Source organism: Rhododendron vialii, chromosome 4a (genome assembly GCF_030253575.1).
Source record: "Rhododendron vialii isolate Sample 1 chromosome 4a, ASM3025357v1".
NCBI lineage: Eukaryota > Viridiplantae > Streptophyta > Magnoliopsida > Ericales > Ericaceae > Rhododendron > Rhododendron vialii.
Genome location: NC_080560.1, coordinates 5,684,265 through 5,711,026, shown reverse-complemented (window position 1 = coordinate 5,711,026; position 26,762 = coordinate 5,684,265). Strand labels below are relative to the sequence as shown.

General features: G+C 36.7%; 1 pseudogene; it reads left to right on the top strand.

The window, feature by feature from the left end:
• The first annotated feature begins 11,802 nt into the window (after positions 1 to 11,802).
• LOC131322422 (probable leucine-rich repeat receptor-like serine/threonine-protein kinase At3g14840) lies at positions 11,803 to 26,474 on the top strand (annotated as a pseudogene).
• Positions 26,475 to 26,762: the final 288 nt, after the last annotated feature.

Below are 26,762 nucleotides of genomic sequence, written 5' to 3'. Positions count from 1 at the left end.
GTACATCTCTTATTCATCCCCTCTCCCTCTTCCCTTTTTTTGGGAAACACAAAGAAAGATGTGTCTGCCTAAAGAATTTTTCGGAGCCGGAGATCCTGTGGGGCGGGCTGCCCTACCAGATTATAGGGCTGCCGATTTGGTTGTCCATTTTGATGCCAACAACTATTTGTTGGTGTCAAAATGGACAGTCAAATCGGCCGCCCTACAGCTCTATAGTGCGATCTGAACTATAGCGTGTCCCATTCCGTTATCACCCTTGTACATCTCTCTCTCTCTCTCTCTCTCTCTCATTTTTCTTCAGTATATAATCTCCGTTTAAATTTCTTTAGAATTCCTCTTCGTAGCGTTTGAAATGAGATTATTATACGTACTTCATTCTGAAAGTTTTTTTTTTGTGGGTTGGTACTTCATTCTGAAACTTGAAAAATGTTATCGCCTTATTGGGGCAATTTATAAAGTATTTATTTCTTATTAATTAATGTACGTTTTGTCCTAATAATCGGCACTTCAGAACGCAAACAAAATATTGTGAATGGTCCTAATTAAAAAGATTGGTACACAAAAATGAAAATTTCATTTTGCCCTGGTAAGAAGTGTGGTGAACTAACCCCAAGGGTTAGCTTGGTGCAAGGCTTAGGACTTAAGGCTTTACTAAGGTCTCCTATTACGTGATATCAACTTTTTAAGGTCAATCCATAAAGAAATTTTCTCTGATTTTAAATGGGTCTCCATGTAGCAGACGGTGAGATTGGTTTCCCCCGATAGTCAAAGCGTGCGACTGTGCGTGCGTAAGCTAGCCCAAGGGTAGTCATGGACTTATTTCGATATGCTAGGCGTTGCTGATTTTAGCAGCCAGCCCCATGTGAAACCGTTTACTGCTATTGACAGAGTTTCTAGTTATACATATTTTTATCACAATATGATACTATCAGTGTGAAACCATGACCTTTGAAAATAGCCAGCCAATAGAATTGCCTAATAAGTTTATATAGAAACCTCGGCCCAAGTTTTGATAAGTCGGGGAAACTAGTCAAGTCAATAAAGGGCTTTATTTCTACCTTAATCTTGTCCTTCTTTATGGCCCCCATTCCTTATTATGGATAACTATTCTGCCTCTGAAATTTTTTGGAGAGCTATAACAGCGAGTCTTGGGCTTATTTCCAAATTTATTCAATTGTTAATTTCGGAGCCTAGGTATTCTTCTTAGTTAAAAAAGCTGCACGCAAGTAGGTCCGAAGATCCAATTATGAAAAGAGAAAAAATGCATGTATTGTTTTGAGAAGATCCATGGTGAACGATATGAGTTTCTCAACAAATAAATTTGGAAAAGAGATTCTAAAAATAATTGTAAAGACAGAGGGCGAATTTTGAATTTATATATATAGTATGCTAGTTTTTAAAATCGATGAGGCTTAAGTTTTTCGCATAATGGTCGATTTGTTTTCCCATGGGATGATCACTCGCATAAGAATAAGTTAGATTGACTAGTCATGACTACTAGTGGATTTTAGATAATTGATTTTTTTTTTGAACGGCGAAGAACATTTTTATTTATCACAAGGATTAAAAAAAGAACATAACAATAATAAGAAAGAAAAAAATTGAGAGAGCCTATGACAGCACATAATATTCTCCTACGTACTAATTTTTATTTGCTAAGCTATTCTCCTACAATTGTTGCTCGCAATTTCTTAACCTACCTCTCAACTAGGACTGTAAACAAGCCAAAAATCTGAGCTCAAGCCTTAACGAATCGAGATTAATCATTTACTAAATGAGGCTCTTTAATCGAGCCGAGCTTTTTTTAATGAGCTGAGCTTCTATCGAATGGGCCGAGCAGAGCGGCTCTTTTAGTAAACGAGCTGAAAATTTGAGCTCAAGCTCCGCTCATTTACTAAACAAGCCGAGCTCATGAGCTGCTCGGTTTATTTACCTACACTAGATTGAAACCCCTTTCATCAATTTCTCTAAAATAAATGTGTTCCTATCGCGTATTAAACGATATTGGATGAACATGATTTTTGAACTAGTTATGCGTTTCGACAAGATTTACAATATGGACAAATCTGATCATTGAACGAACTCGACGTTTGCTAGAAAAAGGCCGACTGGCCCGAACTGAACGGTAACCGTTACTGGAGGGGAGTCGAACCCGTTTACTTCAGCGACTCTTCAAACACAAAGTCATTTTTTATAGAATGATTCGACATTTGAAGTACTATGCTACTGTTATGTCAAACAAATTTGAAGTGAGAGAATTTAAAATGTGCTGAAACCATGCATAAAAAGTTCTGTACTCGATCGAAAGAAAAGTACTAGTAGTATTCCCCACCCTCCTTTTCCCACTAGATCGAGGTTTGTGCGGTTCAATTTGAACCATTTATTTTAAAATTTAATAATTCAAATTTGTTGGATGTATTATCGGTAATTTTTTTTATCATCGGCAAAAAATTGAAAACAAATTTGGACTATTAAAAATATTATTCGACGGTTGCGATCACTTAGACTGCAATTTTACAATCCAAAACTGAACTACAGACAAACCAGATTCTTTCGTTTGTTCATCCCTTCTCCCTCTTCCCTTTTTGGAGACGCATAAAGTCTGTCTGCCTTCTCCACCCTTGTACATCTCTTGTTCATCCCCTCTCCCTCTCCCCTTTTTGGAAACACAGAGAAAAATGTGTCTGCCTAAAGAATTTCTCGGAGCCGGAGATTCTGTGGGGCGGGCTACCCTATAGGGTTGTGAGGCGGTTGATTCGGTCGTCCATTTGATTTTTTTTTTTCCAGAGTTTTAAAATCAATTGACTATAGGTTGAGTAACCTTTACATCAATTAATCAAACTTGGATAACTTAGATGATTAATGTGAGAAAGTCTCACATTTCCAATCACGTGTAGCCCGAATGCACGTGAAGGTACGAATTGAGGAGACCAAGAGAGTTGATCACTCATGTGACCTTCACGTGCAACCCAGATACGTGGAAGTTTGAATCGATAAGGTAAAGCAATTGACTCGGGTTATGGAAACTTGACCATGTAAGGTGAGGTCATCCAATACCTAACTCTAATATCATGTTAGATTTGTTAGAGGGGTTTCACCCTAAAATTAATTGACTATAAGTGGAGTAGTCTCTAAATTAATTAACCAAACTTGGAAGGTTTAGACGAGGAATGTGGGGCGCTGCTGGATTGGGCAAATCCTTTTGAGTTAAAAAGTGGAATGCAACAAGTTCTAGATCTTCTAAAAAATTGGTTTTGACAAGTAAAACCCTGCCTTCATGTTGGGTCATGTCCCAAGGGTTTAAAATATGATTTGAATTCTTCTTCATGGATTTCATCCAATAGAATGTGTATCATCATTATAAAAATAAACTGAATATAGTATCAATTTAGAAAAGATTTTCAAAATAAACTCCCTCGAGCGACCCTCAAGTGCAGTCCAGATGCACGTGAAAATATAATTTGACAAGGTGAAGCAATTAATTCAAGCGATGAAAACTTGATCACATGAGATGAGGTCATCCAATACCTAACTTTAATACCATGTTAGATTTGTTGGAGGATTTCTGAAACCACTTAACCAATCTTGGATGGTTTGGACGAGTGACATTACGTGGGATAAACTATAAAGTGACAAAATATACTGTAGTAGCTGAGCTGCTGGATTGGGCAAATCCTTTCAAAAAGTGAAGTGCAAGAAGTTTTGAGTACATCTTCTAAAAAATTGGTTGACTAGTAAAACCATGCATGCCTAGTTCATGCTGGGTCCCATCTCAAGGGTTTAAAATATGATGTGAATCCTTCTTTATGGAGTTCATCCAATAGAATATACTTTTTCATTTTGAAAATAAGCTGAATATGTCTCAATTTAGAAAAGGTTTTCAATAAATTTTTTGATCATTTGATTAAGGATAACCGATTGTACTTAGAGGTTAGTAATTAAGAGTGGAGCCAACCACAACTGCTACCTCAATCGATCGAGAAATAAAAATCAAATTAAATTTCGGCGTTCAAATAGTAAACACAATTTCGGTTTCACGCCTTGCATCTTTGAGTTGTGTGACTTTTGCCGGTTCGATGATACGAAGAGAAGATTGAAAAACAAACTTATATTAGTATGAGATGATCTTGTTTTCCCCTCTTGAAATGACATTTTCTCGAGGAAAATCCAGTGTTTTAGCAATATTAATGAGCAATCAAAATGGGAGAAAATAGTACTTTAGCTGAGCTTAATTAGTCACACAATCCTTCAAAATGCATACTACGCTCAAACTCTCAATCTCGCTTTTGTTAATTTTAATAATTTGAAGTTTGATTCAAGTACGCTAACGCTCGCGTGCATGCGAATTATGTGACTTAGGATTGAAGTATGTCAAAGATGAAGATGTGACAACAACATATCTAGGCTATCTAGACGTTCACAACCATGAAGGAAATTATTACATCTAGTTGTCCAAAAACAAATTGGCTTCACATAGACATAGAGGATTGATGGCACAGGGGGTCATACTCTTTCATTTTTGCAGCCCTTCTCCACAAAGTAACAACCAAGGGAAGAAGAGATTTGACGTACACTCATTTACTTTGTTTGGACATTTATTTTTTGTTGGGATTATCTTGTCATATGGTCTATAATTTCATGAAACAAATAGTTATGAGATTTTACCACTACCACGTCTCGTGATATTATATATCTCACACGTGAATTATATCGGTTTAATTTGGTCGCTAACTAAAAGTATTGATTAAAACATTCACGAGTATGTAATTTTCGGGAATATTTAATCCAATCTGATGCCGATGATCATTTCCAATAAGCTAGACACACAACTCAATTGCCTGTTTGAATCTTCATGCATGCTTATTGAACTCTTTTTGGTTTTGGTTTTGACTTTTTGGTTTTAAATTTCACTTGTCAAGACGACTGTTTAAGCAAAACGAATTAACGCAAAACTAACAAAAACTAGTCGAAAAAACATTTAAAACTAAGATCTTAGTTGGCTTAGGTTAAGACAAACCGCAGCCTCTAAATTTAGCTGGGAGACTATTTTTGGTTTGTCAGAAAATAGAGAAAATACACCAATCACATCCCCCATCTCTCATTCCTCTTTTACTTCGATGTCGTATAAGTTAGATTCGGCAAACACCGCTCACTCCGGCGACGAGGGTTTTTTTTAGCGACTTTGGAGTCGATTTTGACAGCAATCGACATATGAAACCTGCGCCGATGGTGAAGACCGAATAAGGGGGTCTAACTATTTTCAATTGTTTTGTTCTTTCCTCCCTTCGTAGAGTTTTTTTCTCCTCTATGGAGCTTTTACATACAACCCTAAAGTGTTTTGTTCTTTTGTCTTTATGGATTCCATCTGTGCTCGTTTTTATTCTTCCGGACTACCCATTTGTTGGGGTCTCCACCTCGATCTTTCTTGACTAACATTATTTCCCAAATTGTATTTCGGGATCTGCGTGCAGTATGTGCTATTTTAGTCTGTCATTTTTAGTCTGAAATACTCGTGTCTAGGTGAAAGGTGGTTGTAGTAATTCTTTCCATGTTGTTGTGATGAAATAAATCACTTTGCAAGTGCCGTTTAGCTTCACAAATGAAATTTCTGATGTTCACACTACGATGTGAGTTTCCATTCTTAGACTGGAATAAAACGTAGGTACAATAATTATTTGCATGTGAATGCATGGCTAGCTAGCTGAGCGGATTATTGAGAATTCCAAAACGAGGTGCTAATTAAAAAGCTTATCTTGACCAATTGGAACGCCATCATATATTGAATTTGCATGGTAATTAGGTCTGCGTCGACAATTCTGTCACAAACTCAAAGGGGAATCACAAGTTAATATTACTACTATCGTCAATTATATTCTCTTTTTACAGCATGTAACCAAGCCAAATCAAAACAAACCAAACCAAATCAAGCTTTATGTCCCAATCGATTGGGGTCGGCTACATAAATTTTATTTTTACCACGTGTTTATGGGCTTTGTCTCTCTTCAGGTGTTTTTTTTTTTCATCCAATCTTTGGTTGGATCCCCCTCCCCTCTCCTCCGACTTGATGTAGTATTTGTCAAATTTTATGGAATAAACTTTGGGCCCATAAAAAAAAAAAGTTAGTAAGTAATTTGTAGACGCTAAGTCTCGAACTTGATATCTTGTTGAACTTGGAATAAGCCACCATACAAGTTCCGATTTTGTAGTGTTTCGTTGCCTCGATAGTTTACTTCAGCGACTCTTCAAACACAAAATCATTTTATCATAGAATGATTCGACATTTGAAGTACTATCCTACTGTTAATGTCAAATTTGGAGTGAGAGAATTTAAAATGTGCTTTCATATGCTATGTAAATTGTAGAGTCTGCTGAAACGACGCATAAAAGGTAAAGGTTCTTTACTCGATCAAAAAGAAAACTAGAATAGTTAGTATTCCCCACCCTCCTTTCTCCGGATCCGGGGATGCTGCCAAGCAGCTCCCTGCCGTGCCGGTGCAAAACGGTTGATTCGGTTTGTTCACCTCGGTACGGACGGTTCGAATCGAATTTGAGCGCATACAAATTTAAATTCTTCATTGCCCGGCTAATATCCAAACCGTATGTCGATTGCTGATATGAGCATCGGCTGCTCCGTACCGCTTTACAGGCTGCCAATGGCAGCATCCCCATTCCTTTCGTTCATCCCCTCTCCCTCCCCCCGTTTTGAAACAAAAAGATATGTCTGCCTACATCTCCCCAAGTTTTGATAAGTAGGGGACACTAGTCAAGTCAATAAAGGGCTTTATTTCTACCTTAATCTTGTCCTTCTTTATGGCCCCCATTCCTTATTATGGATAACTATTCTGCCTCTGAAATTTTTTGGAGAACTATAACAGCGAGTCTTGGGCTTATTCTCAAGCTCATGGATTTCACAGCCACCGCAAATTTATTCAATCGTTAATTTCAGAGTCCAGGTATTCTTAGTAGAAAAAACTGCACGCAAGTAGTAGGATCCAAACACACAATTATGAAGAGAGAAGAAATGTATTGTTTTGAGAAGATTCATGTTAAACGATCGGAGTTTCTCAACAAATAAATTTGAAAAACAGATTCTAAAAATAATTGTAAAGACGAAACGGGCGGATTTAAAACTTTTATAGTATGCTGGTTTTTAAAACCGATGAAGTTGAAGTTTTTCGCATGATGGTCGATTTGTTTTCCCATGGGAATGGGATGATCACCCGCTTAAGAATAAGTTAGATTGACTAGTCATGATTGGGAAAAAAAAAGACTAGTCATGACTACTGTTGGATTTTAGATAATTGAATTTGTTTTTAAACGGCGAAGAACATATTCATTTATTGCAAGGATAAAAAAAAACAGAACAATAAGAAAATAAAAACATTCAAAGAGAAAGTGCACAATATTCTCCTACTACTGCTACTTGCGAATTCTTAACCTACCTCTCAACATTTCAAAAAGATAATTGAATTTTTCATGAAACCAAGAGACATTTTCATGGGTGGTTTCCCTTGTATTTATTATTTGTCCATTAATTTCTCGCAGCTCCTGGAAATGGCATTCCCTATTTTTGTAACCTTCAAAACAATCGATTTTAATGGCCATTGTACAAAGACTCTTTACCAACCAATTTTAATTTTTTGCCAGTAACTTGACCCTTGGTGAGTGGATTAACCTTGGCTAGTGCTTTGAATACAAATGTACGCGAGGAAACATATTCCGATTGAATGAAAATGTGTCTGAAGTCGTTCTACGTGCATGCATCAGACAACTCTAAAAATATTTATGTTTGTAGCATTCCGTTAATTATGTAAGATCCCTAATGTCGTTGAATAAATAGGGAGAGAGAATTACCATTATATATATCTATCTGTAATTTGAACGGTTTATCTCATGCTTATATGTTCTGTTCCTATAAATGTATTTCATATATACTTGGGAAAAAGGAGGGTAAATGTACTTCACAGGGAAAAAAACATCCAGTGTGACCTTATTGAAGACTGTGCGCCAGGGGCAAAATTAGAATTTCGTAAACACAAGGGTCGAGTCGAACTATAAACAATAAGGTTTTAAAATTTTTAAGCTTCGGGAATCTATTATAGTTTGTTTGGTTTAGGTTTTGAAGGGGATTTTTTTTGGATAATAAGTGGAAAAAGATAGAAAGAGAAATGAGATTAATAGTTGAAGAAAAAACCTATGGGGAAACCGTGTGTAGAGAGAGGGATTGAGTTTCGGAATCCAAAGTGAGCACATTAAAACATTTAAATATCTAAATAACATCCAATACAGAATACAATATTTATAGATGTTCTTAACAATTAAAAAAACTAATATCAATATTAAAATTTAAAAAATAATATTAATAAATTTTCAAAACAACGCGAGATTCGTGGTCCCACTATGCGCATACGTGGTTCCAAGATTCTGAGACCCACAAACCAACAAGGAAAAAACGGACGCGGGGGCTCTGCTGCCCAGGGGTGGGCAGCAGCCCCTGCCCACACTCACACACACTCACACACGGCACCGTTTTGTTAAAGAAAAAAAAAAAACTTTTCCGCTTGCAATCCTAAGGAGCAGAAACGTGATTATGAGAGCCTTAGAGTTAAAATTTAATTATGTCTCTTTAGAATAATATGATCAGAATAATAAGATCTTCACGTCAATTCAAACGGATTGAAAATTGGAGCACTTAATTTTTTAATCATATTTTTTAATGTTTTTTAATATATAAACGGTCTAAAAAATTAAGTGTGCCACTTTTTAATTCGTTTGAACAAGTACGAATATCTTATTATTCTAATCATATTATTTTAAAGAGATATAATTAACTTTTGTCTATAGGACTCTCATAATCACGTTTCTGATCTACAGGATCCTAAATAAAGAGCAGATACTTAATTATGAGAGTCCTAGAGACAAAAATTAATTATATCTCTTTAAAATAATATGATTAGAATAATAAGATATTCGTACTTGTTCAAACGAATTAAAAAGTGGCACACTTAATTTTTTAGACTGTTTATATATTAAAAAATATGATTAAAAAATTAAGTGCTCCAATTTTCAATCCGTTTGAATTGACGTGAAGATCTTATTATTCTGATTATATTATTCTAAAGAGACATAATTAAATTTTAACTCTAAGGCTCTCATAATCACGTTTCTGCTCCTTAGGATTGCAAGCGGAATGATTTTTTTTTTTTCTTTAACGAAACGGGTGCCGTGTGTGAGTGTGTGTGAGTGTGGGCAGGGGCTGCTGCCCACCCCTGGGCAGCAGAGCCCCCGCGTCCGGAAAAAACAGCTCAAGAGTCAACATCCGATTCCAGCACTCGAATTTGGACCAGTAGTAGTACGTACTAGATTTTGTTGGTTTTCTACTCTGTATGTAAAAATAGATGGCTACTCAACTACGTGCAATCAATGCATGCAAGTGGGTCTGAATTCTTCACCAATCCATTTCGGATTCTCATCACTCATGCATTGAGAGAGAGAGAGAGAGAGAGAGAGAGGAGTCCATGCATGAAAAAGTAAACGCGTTAAATAATTCAGCCAAGGAGAGAGAGAGAGAGAGAGAGAGAGAGAGAGAGAGAGAAAAAGTAAACGCGTTAAATAATTCAGCCAAGGAGAGAGAGAGAGAGAGAGAGAGATAAATAATTCAGCCAAGGAGAGAGAGAGAGAGAGAGAGAGAGAGAGAGAGAGAGAGTCAAATACAGAGGATCTTACCCCACTCACCAACCATCATTGTTTAATTATGAGAGAGTTGAGAAATAGTCCAACATTGCACGTACGTACTCATGAAAACACTGGAATAATTTAGGTTTTAAAATGCTGCGACCAGAAATTAAAATTTATTGATCAAGACGCAGATGTGTATGAGACCGTCCAGTGTGTGTTGACTCCACACTTAACGTGTGCATTTTCGCATGTGTTTGTAGCATTGTGCACGTCATTTTATCGGTACAGATAGAAAGTAGATACGTCGTACCGATGTTAGCCCAGGAGGAGAGACAAAGCTTATCCATCCTCTTTTGCCCAATTTCATTAATTAGTAAGGAGTCCAAATGCACATGCCTTGTTGCTATTTCTTGTTTTCCTTTACAAGTATTTCAATCCGACAAGAAAATGCTCTAGCATGAGAATTTGTACTAACAAAATTTTGTAATTACTTCACCGTAATCATAAAAAATGAGACATACAATGAAGCCCAAAACACGCACATGACATGTCTCAAGCAAAAGCACAATACTTATTAACAACCACTTGTGACATGCCTAGCCTAACCCTCCGAAAGGTTATACTAAATATTTCAAACAATTTTGCTAGAACCACAAATACTTACAACACAGTAGACTCCGCACACACTACACACCAGTGTGTGGGGCCCTTGTACATTGTGAGTGTTTGTGTGTATTTATTTGTGGTTCTAGAGTTTTTGAATTTTATAAAGGACAAAACTGCACACACAAAAAAGATCAAAATTCTTGTTTTTTTTTTTCAGCAAAAAGAAATTTATTAAAACTCGAAATTTGGTGTTCTTGAAGTACCTTGTAGTATTGTCTATATGGTCAAGGATGAAGGGAGGGGGAGCCAAGGGTGTCCAGGGCCACCTCCAAACTTTTGAGTATTTACCATATATAGCACCTCTAAATCATGAATTTTATGCAAAATGATTTTCTAATTTCTTGAAATTTGTTCTCATGGCATATATTTATTTCATGACAACCGTTCAAGAGTATAGCTTCACGCCGCTCATTTTCATATCATGCAATAGTACTCCTGGTAATTATCATTACTCCTTTCATTGTACAGTTTATACACAAAATATATTATTATTTAGAAAAGCTTAGTACTTTTTGCTTTTAAATTTCTTATTTTTTAAGTATTTATTTTTCGTTTTACGAGACAGATCATTCTTTCACAATATGTAACATTTAATTCAAAATATAAGCACTTATTTTTTTTTATTTTAATTACTGGTACACACCCTAATTCATCTTTGGCTCTGTCCTTGTACGTGGTACTATATATTGACAAATGGGTTACCACTCCAAGTACTACTGGATCTACCTATGTAAACTTACCCTCGCTAAACCTATCGCTATGTCATTTGTCGGGATCTACACTCGAATAATTACTCTAAAAATCAAGGAATCTAGTTATGCTCCATTGAATAATTTCTTCAGTCTGGATTTTAAGAGAGATTTTTGAAGTAATTCAGTAAAGAGAGATGAAAAAAAGAAAATTTATCGAGAATTGAGCGCAAAAGTTGGGGTTGGATTTTGAGACCCCAAACGAACGGCAGAGGCTATGATGCTCCCAAGTGGTATGGGAGCATCATACTCCCAATGAATTATAAGCAATACTTACCATTCACTAAGGCAACACTTACCATTGTATAAGGCAGAACTTACCACACTTGTGTGGTAAGTTCTGCCTTATACAATGGTAAGTGTTGCCTTAGTGAATGGTAAGTATTGTCTGTTCTGTGGTAAGTAATCCTCCGTTTTTTAGATCAAAACCGCCTCATTTTTAACAAAACCATCCTATTTTTAGTTTTTGGTTTTGATCTAAAGGCTGTAATTTATCTATTTTCAATCCAAGGGCTGTAATTTATTGGGAGTATGATGCTCCCATACCACTTGGGAGCATCACAGAAGTTTTGCAAACGAACGAGCCACAAAATATCCTCGGAAGGTACCTCTTGTTGTGTGTAGGAGAATTATGCAAGTTTCATTTTCAAATCTCTCTCTCTCTCTCTCTCTCTCTCTCTCTCCAAATCACCTGGCAGTATTAAAGAATAGGACTACATAGTCTTCACAGTCAGATACTACGTATGTACTACAAGATCCAGTACTGAAGCTCTCATTCCTCTCTGAAGGAACATATCATGAGGATATTCCCACGAAATCTAGCTTCATTAGCCATTGGAATACTCATTTCCTTCACAACTTTTGCCTCTGCAGCCACTCGTCTTCCCCTCGAAGAAGGTATTCAAACATAATTTCATTTATTCAAGAGAGAGATTAAAAATTTAAGTTACGTTTTTCTTGTTTGTTTTCCATATCCTTTTCGTTTTTTTCCTTTGCAAATGAAATAGGGGGAAATTGTTGTACTTTCCCATAATTTTCCTCTGTTTTAGATTCCATTTTTTTTTCCTATCTTTTTGGTGTAGCTTTTGCAAGTTTCAAACATAATAAGCAAAGAAAAAGGGAAAAAAAGAAACTAGATTTTGTCGAGAAATATCTTTAATTCTCTTCTTAACCTCATAACCCAAGTAAATTAAACAAAACAAGAAAAGTTTTCCGTTGTTTTGTTATACTCTGTTTTCCAGATTTATTTACCCATTTTTTTATCCAAAAAAAAAAACTTGTTTGGTTGATGATTCTTGATACTTACTTTTTCATAACTTTCTGGAAATTAGATTATTTGTCTAGGGAAAAAACCCATTGAAATGAATAAGATAGGAAAATAATATATATCCGATATTTAGTAGTAATTTGTATTACAGAGTGGTGCTATTTTGTTTGTAAATTGTCAATTCTGGAAATTTTCAACCAACAATAAATTGTGGTTTTTTTTGAACTCAATTTTTTACAGTGGAAGCATTGAAGGAAATTGGGAAGACACTGGGGAAGACTGATTGGGATTTCAGTGTGGGTGCTGATCCCTGTACTTTTTCCACCGATAACCACCACCTAGTTGGTTCTGAGAATTCGGTCACCTGTACCTGCAATGCAACCGTCTGCCACATTACTCGCATGTCTCTCTCTCTCTCTCTCTCTCTCTCTCATACTCTGTTTCTTAGACCCGAGTGGATCCAGTCTAGTATTCTTGAGACAAAGATTTTGATGATCCGTTGTAGCAAAGTGAGACTCATCACAGTCTTATTTTACTTCGTGATGCAAATCATTCATCTAGTTGGTCTCGATGTGTTTATCAGTTATACAAAAAGTATAGAACATCAAGAATTGGTAAATTTGGTCGAATTATGTTTGTTTGACAAGAGAAATAGATGATCAAAGCTTTTCTATTTCTTTTGTCACAAATATGAACTCTTTACATGAGAGAATCTCAACTCAATTGGATATCGTTTTTTGACATTTTTGCAAGAAAAAAAATAGGTCACTAGTTTGGCTTAAAAATCTGACAACACATTTGTTCTTGCAAAAAAAGTGATTTGTTCATGTAGCAAATGAGTTTCGATCAAACTTGTTTTTGGAATGAGTGATTTTCTCAGCTACTTTAATAAAATGAACGATTCCTATAATTTTCTAGGTCCGGTTGAACCCACAAAAACTAAAAACATAGGAAACTTAACTAGTTTTATAGAATTTCATTTCAAATGAGTTCTAAGCTATTAGATCACGAATTGATCTTTGAGAAATTTGATTCTTCTGTAAGTCATGAGCCAAACAAGGCAAATACTAGCCTCTTCGAAAGCTAAAACGAGTGTTTTTTTTTTATAAAGAAAAGTAAGTTTAGTTTATTTATGTAACAAATTAATCCTCAAAAAGTTTTTAATGAGGGAAAACAAATGCAACCCCAAATTACTCGATTCGATTCGTTTATCAGTCCTACTGATGACACTGTTGTATTCTATGCTAATTTCTACAAGTAATATATTCTTCAAAAAATAAAACTAAAACTAAGGTTAGGCAGTTACCTACTCAATAATCACCTAAATTCAAATCTTGGTGAAATGCAGAGCACTGAAATCACAGGATCTTCCGGGCAGGCTCCCACCAGAGTTGGCAAGGCTCACTCACCTCCAAGATATGTAAGTAACCCATGTGTCATACCCATAATAAATTGTACGATTTAAATTAATTTGTCTTAAATACAACCAGTATTATATGGTTTTTCGTAAGAGAGTACACTAACCTCCCTTTCAGTGATTGTCCCTTTAAAATGCACTAACCTGCTTTTTCGTTTGGACGGAGGATTTGATTTTGGATGGATAAAGAAGGAAGACGGATTTGAGAGTGTATATGGAAAGATGAGTGATAAGTAAAAAGAATGGGCCCATCTCATCAGAAGGGTGAATAATCCAATGTTTGGATAATTTTTTGAAAAAAAGATATGAAAGGTGAATATGAGGAGATAAATTGTTAAATGACTTAATTGCCCCCAATTTTAGGACAAACAAAAATTCACACACACTCGCCCACTAGGCACAAACGGAACCCGTTCTCAGACCAGAAAGTCTACACATATACAATCTGTGCACAGATTGTGCACAGATTTCATTGTGGGGCCTACCATGGATCCCACACAAATCATTCAAGCCGTTCATTAAATGTAAAATATTTTTTCAAGAGTCTCCGTAAAAAATAATCTCAATCCAGTACATATAGGTGCTCGATCCAATCATATAACTTTTCAATATCTGAAAATCTGAATGAAAAGTTAGATGGTTGGATGAAGAATCTATAAGTATCAGATTGAGCTTATTTTTTACGGGGACCTTTGTAAATTTTTTTTACATTTAATGAACGGTTCGGATGAATTATGTGGAATCCGTGGTGGTCTCTACAATGATATCTGTGCACAATTTGTGCACAGATTGCTGTGTGTGTAGCAGGACTGTTCTCAGACACAGAATTGCCCCCAATTTTAAGCGAAACCCATTCTCTCTCCCACCCACCAACCATCTGCACAAACCCACCACCGCCTGAAATTAGGGGAGAGAAAAACCCATTTTTTTCTTCCCCACTCAAATCACACCACTGATGAACCCATTCTCCGACAAAGAGAAGAGATTGGGGTTTTCCGCCGGACCACCACCGCCTCTAGCCTCCAGCACCGCCTCCAGCCTCCTCCCTCTACCGCCGCAGTGGAGTCACCAGAAATTATTTGGCGACCTCCTGCTCTCTTTTCTCTCTTCTTCTCGGTTGTGGGATGACAGAATAACGGAGCAAAACACGTGAGGAAGAGGAGAAGCAAGGGCAATATTGTCTTTCCACAGACCCGCATAACCAACGACAGGGGTTACCCCTATCGTTAGCATATCCGGCCGCGGGTGGATTTCATCTCCGAAGTCCCCAAATCAGGGCGAAATTGGGGAGAGTTTTTTTGCTTCCAAAGACCGTAGAAGAAGAGAAGCCGGATTACATCTCCGGCCGCGTCGCAACTCCGGGGGCAAATCCCCCAGCCAAACAAGCTGGTAATCAGGAATTTTCATTACTGCCTTGACATGTAATCAGGAATTTTCATTACTGCCTTGACATGACGAAATTAGATTATCTAAATACCGCCCCCGATTGGATGCAGTATAATGAAGGGGATGAAGTAATCCGGGGATGAGGAGTTGATGGGATGTTCCCGGACTAAATCATCTCAAGTCACCCGAACTAAATCACGCCCACGACACCCGGACTAAATATTGTATTGTAGAACTAACTAATTGAGATTTATTATCAAATAAGATCCATATTCCGTGAAAAAAAAATCCATATTCCTAAAATTTATTCATTGCCCTCGTTTCCATATTGCATTTTGACCAAAAAAGAGTAGAATTTTGGCTAATTCTTTGCCCTCGTTTCCTCTATTTTACTAAATCCATCACAAACTTTTACTGTACTATTTGACAAGCATTTGCACTCTTATTCCCACAGTGATCTCACTCGCAACTACCTCAGCGGTACAATCCCTCCAGAATGGGGTTCCCTGAAACTTGTCAACATGTATGTATCACCAGTTTTTTTTTATATTTTTTTTATCTCTCTCTATGCGAATACTTACATTACATGTTTATGTATCGTACCTTGAGGATTTTCTTGTTCTTGGTTCCTTATTTGTCAAAATGCAGCTCCCTCCTTGGAAACCGATTAACGGGTCCAATCCCAATAGAGTTTGGAAACATCAGCACGCTTGCGAATCTGTAAAATAATCTGTTTACCCATTTCAATTCATGATTATTGATGTGGAAATATTGATTGATTTTGTTGCTTAGAGTATGAATTTTGAATTTTGTAGAACCGTGGAGTTCAATCAGTTGTCAGGACCCATTCCTGCAGTGCTTGGGAGTCTTCCTCTCTTAGAGAAACTGTAAGACCTATGTTGGCTTTGGTTATATTTTTTTTTTGTTTTTTTTACAAATGTTGGCTTTAGTTGATTCAGTAGTGGGTATCACAGAAAGAACATCTAGTCGGAATTCGAAGAGCATTGTATGAGAAAGTCTACGAATGCACCAATGGGTATGACAATCATACAACGTGCTGACGTGCCACTGCATGATGCAATCACCAATGATGCAATGCCACATTTGCATGTTCTACACATTGTTGTGTTAGTAGACTTGCTCAAATTGTATATTGATAGTGTGGACTGTGGAGGGATGACCCAATGGGTGGCCCAAGTGGCGAAGTGCAACTTTATACCACCGGGGATGGCCAATTCATGTGATCTCAAGCACGAAAAAACTTTTGACATTTCTTGCCATATCCACCTTCCTCTAACGAATTTAGCTTTTAGCTATTTTATATTGTATCAGGTGTGAATGCGTGTCCAAGCATCAGACCTTTAAAACTTAAGTCTTAGGATATTGCAATGTGTCTCCACAAGATTTTAGTATGGACAGAAAGAGGTATTCCATAGTTAATACCTCTGTACCATGTTGTTTGTTTATTTTCCATTTTCAATATTCATGTCTTCAATCAGATCAACAAATAGTGTGCTTGTGTGAGTACGTTTTTCATTTTTTTTCTCTCACCAAACTACATTAACTTGTTGATTCCTTCTAATTTTTTTTTTTTCAATTTTTCACTGTCGAAAATGGACAAACAGTATTGGACAAATGGAGTGTTTATAAGTATAAAACATGATACTCTTAGTCTATTTGTCGAGAGTTTTTCAGAAATGTACTTAAAATCAAATGGGATAAAGAAAAAACACACGCAATTCCTATTTCAAAAAGTATCATGAAATTAGAGGATGGAATTATCGTGATCTGATCTAGTGTTGGATCTCACACCTTACCAAAGTTTGACCGACATGGGTAATTACTTTTGATTTAGAAGATTCCATGTAACATAGGCTAGATGAGAAAATGTACATTGGCGCTAGATTTTTAAGAACAATTCATCACTAGTTGGCTACATTTTATTGTTGAAGGCATTTGACTTCAAACAATTTTACCGGGGAGCTTCCGGATACACTCGCAAGGCTGACCACTTTGAAGGACTTGTAAGTTTATTTCCTTTCAATTCACAATTTTGGAATTCTTAAATTAGGTATTGATTTTGAAGTTCCTTTGAACTATCAATTAATTCCTTAGTATAATGCAGTCGGATCGGTGATAACCACTTTACTGGAAAGATACCAGATTTCATCCAAAACTGGGTAAATCTCACCAAATTGTGAGTGTTTGACCTGTTTTGATTTATTCAATGGTTGTTTAGCTTTAGAGTATTCCCTTGACCGTGTTTCTGTTTCAATCTTGATGTATGCAGAGTGATTCAGGCTAGTGGTTTGGATGGACCAATTCCTCTTGGCATTGGTCTTTTGACAAAATTATCCGACTTGTGAGTGAAAGTAGGACCTTCTAATCCCATGGCCTGTATGCATGCCACAATATTGTATGGTTAATCGTATTTTCTTATATAAATGTAGGAGAATTAGTGATTTAAATGGTTCCCAAGCATCTTTTCCCCCCCCTTAATAGTTTGACAAGCTTGAAGACACTGTAAGTTGATTCCTTCTTTGGAACCCTCTTTAAAGGATATAGTACCAGTTTGTTGCTGATTTGAAGTGGTATGATTTGATTGTGTTGCAGGATTTTGAGGAGTTGCAATATTATTGGACCGTTACCTCAGTACCTTGGAAATTTGACAAACTTGGAAAAACTATTGTTAGTAAATATAACCCTTTTCCACTTTTTTATTTCATATAACTGGTAACATCTCTTTAAAGGCCCTTTGCCCCATAGTGTTGCAGAGAATTCTTTGTGTCTTCGAATATCTCAGAAGTTCGTAATAGGCTATTGATAGATAGTTCATAAACTACCAAGTGTAACAATGGACACAAGTGTCACGCAACTGTCATTGAAGATGACTACATGCACTTCACATTTGGAGCTTGGAAGAGTTTGAAATATATGCCAACTTTGTTAGGATTGAAATCATTTTGATTATTATCTTTTTGTTATTTTTCTTGCAGAGACCTGAGCTTTAACAGACTAAGTGGGGAGATTCCAAGCAGTTTTATTAGCCTGTCATCAATACAGAAGATGTATGGATACGTAAATCTTATATAGTTTCTGACTTTCTGGTATTCTTTATTTTACTGGCCAACTGGTACCATTTGAAAATGATCGTACAATTTAATTTATCCCTGTAGCAAATTGAATTAGAGAACTGGAGAGCGGCCCAAAGTAATCATGCACCCTTGTTTATCCAACTAGTGAACACCTATAACAAGAGAATCAAGAAGTAGATAATTAGGCGCTTTGTGAGCCTTCTGAAGAGCTAGAATCTCATAATACTAACTTCTGTTTGCAGTAGAGAAGAAAAGAAAGGGACTCTCCCATTTTGCATGTACAACAAAAAGAGAGTCACTTTTGAGGCTAAATTTGATTTACTTTATATTGTCTTCCATGAGGAAGACACTTGTTTTATGGGAGATAGTTTCAAGGGAACAATGGATTCCGTATTTGATCAAGAAGAAGTTAGTTTTCAACTATCGACGATTCTCCACCATCTTATCAATTGATCATGCTTAATATGTTTTTAAGTTTAGTATCCATGGCCAAAAGTAGGATTCAGGCTTGCAATGCCAAACTTGGAGCCAAATTCAGCGAGATAATTGATTTATTTATGGAAAAAAATAAATCAATAATCAAGTGTTGCATTTCGAAACGCTTGCATTGTTAATATAGATAATTGTTTGATTATTGATTTATTTTTTTCCATAAAATACTAGTGCTTTTTTATGTGAAAAAGCACATAGCCAGAGTGAATCAGTGAGATTGTTTTCCGTTATTGTAGATATTTAACTGGGAACTTGCTAAGTGGACCTGTGCCTCCTTGGATGCTGCAAAGTACTTCAAAAAACATGTAAGTTAGCTTCCTAAACAACTTTTTATCCTGTCTACGTTATGCAATATTCAATTCTCCTGCTGTCACGCTGTGAATTATGTATTAGTTTTCTTTGCATTTGGCCTTTCTGGTGGGTGTGAACCGCATTTTTGATCGATAAACCATTAGTGTCTGAAGATGTAGATTATTAATACCTTATGGTTTTGATCATTCTATGAAAGAATGCATTCCTAGTTTCTAATTAAGCTTTAGCTCTCTTGAGAAGATCTCAAATGCATTTTTGGAAAGCCGTTCTCTTTTGCATAATTAACTATAGCAGAAGCTGAAATTGGCATCAAAATCCTAGAAGGCATTGACAGATATACAACAATACGACCCTTAAGATTTCGAGTGATTGAATTACATAGCTGGGTTAACAATTCCAGTACACTAGATAAATTGAATGGGAAGTCAACACTTTTATGTTTTGTATTTTTCTACCATGAAGGCTGATATTGTTGGCGAGGAAATACTCAAAACAAAATTACTTGATTAGAAGGCCAAGCTATTACTTTCGTTCCAATTATGTTAGCTGGTGAAATGCATGAACGTATTCCCATCTTTCGTGACATTCAACTAATGGGTAAATCACGGTGTGAATTCTTCATGCAGTGATCTTTCATATAACAACTTTAGCTTGGGGTCCCAAGTTTGCCAACAGGGGGATACGTAAGATCTTATGACTCAGTCATTGTAATGCAATAAAAATATTCTATGAGGTCTTCACTTTCTCCATTTCACTACAGGAACTTGTTCGGAAGCTCTTCAAAGGCTAATTTGTCGTAAGTTCCTAAACCTTGATCATGGTATTTCTGTTACTTGCATAATCTGTTTCATTGTCGCTACAATTTTTTTGGTGGGTAAGTACTAAGTATTATCGCTACAGTTTATTTCCTGTTGTTTGCATCTCTCCTTGCACTATAATGTATAATGCTGAATTATTCAAGATCTCATATTGTTTTTCCAGTGGAAATGCTTCCTGCTTGAGCTTTCATTGCGAACGAAGTAAGTTAAAAAATATTTTTATTCTGTTGACTGCTATTTTGATGTCATCGCTCTTGGTAATTCATGCTGTCATTTGACATGGGACATGCACCCAACTTGACATGAATATGGGGACATATGACAAATCCTAAAAATAGTATGTTTGACATTGAGGACATTAAAATGTACTAAAATTTTCATTTCCTATTTATGTATCTGAAATGCAGACCTTGATTGAAACATACAAAGCATGCAGCCAAACATGTCTATTGTACGATCTTGCTATATCATTGTCGGATAATTTGACTCTTTAGAAAGTTCTGTGCTGTTTATTAAATGGTAGACGTGATCGTGTTATGTTTTATCAGATTGGTCTTCATTTTACATAAATTGTGGTGGTAAAGAAGCATCTCTGGGTGGAAATATGACATATGAAGAAGATGAAGATCCAGCTGGGCCTTCAAAGTTCTACCAAAGTAGAACCAACTGGGCGTTTAGTAGCACTGGCAACTTCTTGGACGATGATCGCGAGCGAGATTCTTTTATTTGGAAAAGTTTACCAAATCGACTTTCTGTGAAAAATTTGGAGTTGTACATGGATGCACGGATTTCGCCCATATCACTGACTTATTATGGGTTCTGCCTGGTAAATGGAAAATACACTGTAAACCTTCACTTTGCAGAAATTATGTTTAATGATGGCAAAAACTATAGCAGCCTTGGAAGACGTATATTTCACATTTACATTCAGGTAAGTTTCATTTTCTGTTTTTTTTTTCTTCCTCATTTTCTTGGTTTATTGTTGCAAAATAGGTACCGTTAAGTGAGTGGGTTTTGCTGTGGAATCGACCTAACACACGCGCCCATGCACGCACACACAACATCACATGAAGAATTAATCAAGCAAAGAACACAAATAGAAAAGTACGATACAGAAATTTTACGTGGTTCTACCATGGGGAAATTTGGTACATCCACAGCTCACCAGTTTTCACTATTTATCGAAGGAATGAATGTACTAGTTACATTGGCTGTGTAGAGTACATAATATATCCTAGGGTTTTATATCACCAATTATAGTAATGTCCCTGTCTAGGTTTTAGGGGCACGTCCCCGCTGCCTCCCGGGCCCCTAACTTACTTAGCGAAGCAGCAAATCAAAGCTGAATCATGCTTCAGGTTGCATTCTTATTATATTGATTTTTAGGAGTAGATTAAATTTGCATGCAATCTAGTACTCTCTCTGTCCCATTCTACCAGTCCTTTTTGTGAGATGCAACTTTTTGAGGGAGCATGAGATTAGTGTAATTGAGTTTAAATTTCGTGGCATTGATTCCAGCAAATCCCTTTTATTCTCATTTGTTAACACTTTTATCATCACTTATAAAGGTCAGTTTTGGAAATAGATAAATAAAGTTTTCTGTGACTTGGTAAGGACGAATAATGTTTTGGGACATTCCAAAATGGAATAGAGGACTAAAAATGAGGGACATAGGGAGTATTTCAACTCTTGGCTCCCATGGATGCGAACTCAATACTTTTTAAAAATCAAGAAAACTTAACAAAACAACATATGACCTCATAAGAAAATTGTTGTAGGGAAAGATCGTGCAAAAGGATTTTAACATCGAGGATGAAGCAGGAGGCATTGGTAAGGAAGTCATAAAAGAGTATACTGCAAATGTGACTGATGGTACACTGGAGATCCGCTTCTATTGGGCCGGAAAAGGGACAACTGGCCTCCCCGTTAGAGGAGTTTATGGTCCTCTCATTTCAGCTATTTCTGTGCACAACCCTGGTAAGCTGAATAGAACTCCTTTGGACTTCAAGTTTCTTGTGATTTCTTGGGATAATGTTTGGGACAGAAAATGTATTCACAGTTCTTAGATGTGCTACTCAGTTGTTGACGTTAAGGAGATGAATTAAGGAAAAGTATGTCTTTTTTCATGGCGGACTTATGGGGAACCATGTGGAATTATTGATCATATCGTATGAAATGTTCCCTTGACCTATTTTGCTCTCTTCTATCCAAAACTTTGGGATGTTAAGAGATGAACTCTAGTCATTGTCAGCAGTTGGTGATTACTCATGTTTCACTATGAATTTCCATGAACATAATGGAACGTATTTCTGTTGATCTCGTTTTCATAGCTATGCTGTAGAAGTAGATAACTAATCATGACACAAGCAGATATCTTTTCACGTTCGTTAGAGAAATGGATATGTTTTATCCTTTGGCTCATACTGTTTCAATGGAATGTTTAACTGAACAATTCAAAATTAGGTGTTAATTTGGGTACCTTAGTTTCAACTCTCAAGGCATCTCATTAGCAGACAGATGATTAATTTGAAGAGACATTCCTGCCTATTGACGTATGCATTGCGACAGAATAAACGCAACTTAGTGTTAATAGATTGCTGGCTAAAAGGTTTCATACATCTTTCAAAATGCATAGGAACATGTTAAGGGTGCATGTGTGAAGTAACTCATTTCTCCTTGAATTAAATTTATTATTGGTAGTAGTAAATTTGTGCTCATTAAACTGTTTATCACCTTAACGGTATATATTATCGGTCATCCCAATGCACAGAGCTCCTGCACCTATAGGGTCTGGGAGAGGTTGTAGGCCGAAATTTGAAAGCCTTACCTCACTTTTTTGCAGCAAATAGGGATTGCCATTGTGCAAAGTCAAAACTTCTTATATTATCTCCTTTTTCATTTTTTTCCTCCTCCATGCAGATTATAAACCACCACCAGAACATACAAAAGGAATATCTACAGGCGCTGTGGTTGGTATTGTGGCTGCAGCAGCCTTTGTTATCATCTTGCTTCTTGGTATTGTTTGCTGGAGAGGATTTCTAATCCACAAAGACACAAGGGAACACGGTACTTCATACAGTAAAATTGTACTACATAGCTATTTTCTTACCATGTCCATTTTTCATCTTTCTTACTTATCTGATATTTTACGGTTTTTATTCAAATCTTTTGTCCCTTGACCACTATGTAATCTTACAATGATGTCGTCACGCATCTCAACTTGTTTAAAGATAATTATTCTTCAAAGCATCATTCAAATATCAAAACATTCAGCACTTCACTAGCACTCAAATATTAGGATTATGGCTTATCATTTTTTCCTATTAATTCTACTTAACTTACTTCGCTTCTTTAACAGATCTGAAGGGTCTAGACCTGCAGACTGGTTCATTTACCTTGAGGCAAATCAAAGCTGCCACAGATAATTTTGATGAAGCTAATAAGATCGGAGAAGGTGGTTTTGGTTCAGTATACAAGGTATCCTACAGGACGTACTCACAGATTACTCTACCGTGCTTCATTGTTACATCTAAGTATGGTAATGCATCCTGTCTAATGTGAAAAAACCCTGAACTATAGGGACTTCTATCAGATGGCACTGTAATTGCTGTAAAGCAGCTTTCTTCCAAATCAAAGCAAGGAAATCGAGAGTTTGTGAATGAAATAGGAATGATTTCTGCTCTGCAACACCCTCATCTTGTAAAGCTGTATGGATGTTGTATCGAGGGAAATCAATTATTGCTGGTATATGAATACATGGAGAACAATAGTCTTGCACGTGCTTTGTTTGGTAAACTCTGAATCTTTATTCAACTGCTTTCAATATTATTGCATCCATGCATGTACATATTTAGAATGCAATACTTGTTCCATAACCTTATGTCAGTTCATTTCAAGGCTTCCGACTTTTAAGGCCCCTTAAAAAGTTGGAATGGGAATTCCCGTAAATTTCCGGCTTTTAGCTGACTCGTGTGTCTATATGCTTGTTCATTTGGTGATTTAAAGGGCCAGAAGAATGCCAGTTGCAATTGGATTGGCCGACAAGGTACAAGATCTGCATTGGCATAGCTAGAGGTTTGGCTTATCTCCATGAAGAATCAAGACTTAAGATTGTCCACAGAGATATCAAGGCCACTAATGTGCTGCTTGATAGAAATCTTAACCCAAAGATTTCTGATTTTGGTCTGGCCAAACTTGATGAAGAGGATGATACCCACATCAGCACCAGAATTGCTGGAACCTAGTGAGTCCCCATGCTCCATTAAGTCCATGCTATATTGTTCTTATTGTGTTTTCACCCTTGTTTTCATATTTTTTAGTTTTTGTTGCCGGTGAATATTCTTCTCTCTTTTTGCAATTATAATAGGTCATATCCGAGTCCCCGAAACAGCCTCTCTACTTGCAAGAAAGGTTCCGTACATCCAACCCTTCCCTAAACCTTGCAGTAGTAGGAGCCTCGTGCACTGGGTAGCCCTTTTTAGTTATAATAGTTCGTAGGTGCATTGACAATGAACACGGTTAACCTCTTATATAAGATAAAGCTTTGGTTTATGATGTTCACTATAAATAGCATTACTGGACTATATATCGTACATATAGCAGTTAAGTTACCAATTGTCCCAAAAACTTAAGCTATTAGAAAATGGAATCAACAATGTATATCAAGCTATTCTCACACCCTCCCTCCCAGGCAACCCTGTCATGCACGTGGAGATGCAAAACATCCGTACTGGAGCTCTGATACCATCTTAAGTTACCAATTGTCCCAAAAGTTTGAGCTGTTGAAAAATGGGCTTAACAACGTATATGAAACTATTTGCACACCCTCCCTCACGTGCAACCCCGTCTTGCATGTGGAGATGCAAAATATCCATACGTACTGACCTCTATACCATGTTAAGTCACCAATCGTCCAAAAGCTTAAGTTGATAGGAAATACGTGCAACAATGTATACCAATCTATTCAATAATAGCAAACTTGTATGTGACAATTGTTTACATGCAGCGGATATATGGCACCTGAGTATGCAATGCGTGGTTACTTGACTGACAAAGCAGACGTTTATAGCTTCGGAATAGTCGCATTGGAGATTGTCAGTGGGAGAAGCAACACTAGTTACAGGACAAAGGAGTACTGTTTATATCTTCTTGATTGGGTATGTTGAATACTCTCTTTCAAATATTGCATTTTTTGTTACAACATCTTCTGAAGATATATCAACCACAATGATACAAATTTGGATTCTATCATTAGACTGATACAAATATCAAAATGGGTGGAACATGATGTACTTCTTTACATGTTGTGCTGCTCTGTTTTGAGAGAAAGGCTATATACCTCTTATCAAATCACTTAACTTGAAACCTTCTTAAACAAGTTGGCATGTGAACACAAAAGTTATAGTGATGCTTAGAGGCACATACCCGGACATGGGACATATACATGCAGGTACGGAGTACAGTGACATGACATCGCTATGGGCAGAAGCCAGGGTGTTTCTCAAAAAAAAGGAAAAAGGAAGAGGTTCGGACAGGAATAAGAATATTGCAACACATTACACATTTGTTTCTGTACTTGTATTAGGTATATAAATAAATCAAAAACATGCATAAACCACCAAAAGTAGTAAAAATCACTCATTGAACATAAAAGGAAAAATGTTATGCTGCATGATTCAAGACACTAGAGCAACTCATTAATATCACAATGCAGTATAGAAGACTAACGTGCTAACCTCATCAGCTAACCACAAAAAAATGTTTAGAACTCAGTTACGAGTGTACAAATATACAATCAACAGCATTTTGCATCTAGACACACGACACGAGCATCTGAGTTGTGTCAAGGAAAAAAAAATTGAAAAAGGAAAGAGATAAGGCACATACTGTCTCTGCTTAGGATCAGTAATGTCTACGTTCTTTTTATTGAGAGTCACCTCTATCATGTCTCGATCTCCATTAAAACAAATCTTCTTCAAATCTAAACCCATGCATAACAGGGACTTGAGTTCTAACATAACGAGTGTTTCTCTGTAGGCACTTGTCTTGAAGCAGAAAGGGGATTTGATGGAGTTGGTGGATCCTAAGTTGGGTTCAGACTTCAACAAAATAGAGGTCATAGTGATGATAAATGTAGCTCTTCTGTGCGCCAACATGTCTCCAGCAGTTAGGCCTGCTATGTCTTCAGTTGTCAGCATGCTCGAAGGCAGAACTGTCCCAGAGTCGTCGTTGGTTCCAGATCCAGACGCCTCCAATGAGCAGATGAACCTGAAGGAAATGATGATTGATCATCAAAGAAGGCTTGAGACTGATGCAAGTGAATGCCAAATTCAGAGTATGTCGACTGATGGACCCAGCACTGCTGCTTCTACGTCTGGCGGTGATCTCTACCCCCTCAACTGGGACTCCGACATTTTGAACAGATAGATAGGTGGTGGATATTGGCATTGTTTTTCTTTTCCTCCATTTACATTTTGATCGTGCGGCTTATGGCTTAAGTAGGTACCAGGCTACTTAATTGTTGTAACTTTTTAAACCTGCATTTTAAGAGGTCCTTAAAATATTAAGTATGATGAAATATGGTTATCTGACAAACTTAATGACTTATTACTTAATACATTCTATTTTAAGTGCTGAATTGGGCTATCAAGCAACCCCATGATCACCCAATTTTCAATTTAGAAGTTTGGTTGCGTGAATCTGAATGAAAATCATTCGATTTAAACAAACAGTTACCTATGACCAATTGCAAGCGATTAATATTATTATTTTTTTGCAGGGTTAATTAAAATCTCATATTGTAAGAGATGAACTGTTCCACCCATCAAAAGGGGACCATGTTCAATGTTCGCGCACCTTTAAAGGTGGGTGAACAAAATTGAA